Below are 1,886 nucleotides of genomic sequence, written 5' to 3'. Positions count from 1 at the left end.
ATTTCTGTTACTAATTATCCGATACTATTGATATATCGATACCTCAAGCACCCCTTTTTAGGTCTATTTTGGACGTCTAACTAACTTCCCCTTAGTTAGTTTTACTATATATAGATTTTCCTTCATTTTAGAGAGATGGTGAATGGGAATCAATTGGAGAATAGAATTAGAATAGAATTTTAGAGAGAGAAGCTCTTGATTTTCTGATATTGTTCTTAGATTTAAGAGAGAGAAACTTGGTGTTTGATGATTGTGATATTGAGATCCTCATTCCTCTTTGACATTGATTAAAATTTTGGAAGAATCCTTTACTTTTCAATGCAATTTTATGTTTCATTTTGATATATTGTTGAATTTCTATTGTTTAGCTTGAATTTAATTGTTGAAGTTTGAATTACAACGTTGATGATGAGATTTATGATTTCTTTTGTTGTGCTTTCAATTTCTCCATGATTAGTAAGTGTTCCCTTTGCTAGTGAATGTGGTGAGAATGTATTGGTAATAATTTATAGCTAATTTGGGGTTTTTGATTGATTTGTTGATGTGATTAAATTGATTGATGAAATTTGTGCATGTGCTTGGTTTGAAGAGAAGTAGCTAACCTTGATGATCATGCTAGATTGCATAATAGCTTTCAATGACACGGACAATTGATTTGGATGCTATTTTTATTGATTGATCTTGATTAGCAACTTTCCTTTGAAGCCATTTTTAGAGACATCAAGCTTGACCCTAGGAAATAGCTTCTTGGGTGATCTTGATTGCATATTTCGTTTTCCCTCGCATTACTTAGTTGATTGAATTTCCTTAAATTAGCAAGTTTATTATAGATGCATGTGGATCCTAAATTCCCTAGTGTTTTGATAATTGATTTCTATTTGATTTGCTTGATTGATTTGACTTCAATAGTTTAGACCAACCCATTCTCTTTAGTTATCGGAATAGCTTATTAGCCTCAACTTAGTGAAACCGTCTTCCCTTGGGATCGACCTAGACTTGTCCTATACCTTGGGTTGGGTTTAGATTCATAAATTTTGTTTTGACCGGAAAATCTAGGTTCCAACGACCTAGATTTTTACCACCGTCATGCTCAAAAACCGAGGTCTAGCCTCCAAAATTTTAATTAAAATAAGGATATACATAACTAAAATAATTAAAACGGTAAAAATAAACGCAAACACGTAGCCAACCGCATGCAAGTGGCTCGCGCACTTAGAGTCCTAGACTAGCTAGGCGCGCGCCACTGCTAGACAAGGCTGCCTAGCAGCCCCGGGCAATGCGGCTTGGATCGTGCGCCTGCACCACCCCAACGCAACAATACTAGGCGACAAGCCTAGCAACGTTTGTTGTAGGTTTCAAGGTGCAAGGCAGCACACACTAGGCTGCTTCCCCCTCTTACATCGCACTAAAACTGCGCACATACTCACTCACACTCGCTCAACCGCACATGCATCGCACAGCCACACATACGCACAGCAGCATACATGGCGCGTGTAACATGCGAGCTGCTGCTGCGCCATGCTGCTGCTGCCTTGCTGGCCGTGGCGCACCATGCTGCTGGTCAGCAAGCATCAGCCACGCATGCACGCACCAAGCAATGGCCACCCCTTGGCAGCCATATGCAGGCTACTGTGCAGCCCGACTAGCCAAGGGTGGTTTTTACCTTGGTTTACATGCTAAAAATTTAGGGATTAATTCCGAATTTTGCGTGACTTATTTAATTAATTCCAAATTGATTTTAGAATTAATTTAATGAGCAAAATGAAAATTATAACAAGTCTAACTTAATACATTCATACAAGTGCACAAAACCAAAATTATTTCCAAGAACTATTCTTTAATAAAATTTGTTCAACTTGATACAATAAAATGAATAAAGCTATTCT

Source organism: Chenopodium quinoa, unplaced genomic scaffold (genome assembly GCF_001683475.1).
Source record: "Chenopodium quinoa cultivar QQ74 unplaced genomic scaffold, ASM168347v1, whole genome shotgun sequence".
Lineage (NCBI taxonomy): Eukaryota > Viridiplantae > Streptophyta > Magnoliopsida > Caryophyllales > Amaranthaceae > Chenopodium > Chenopodium quinoa.
Note: the sequence above shows the minus strand (reverse complement) of the source record.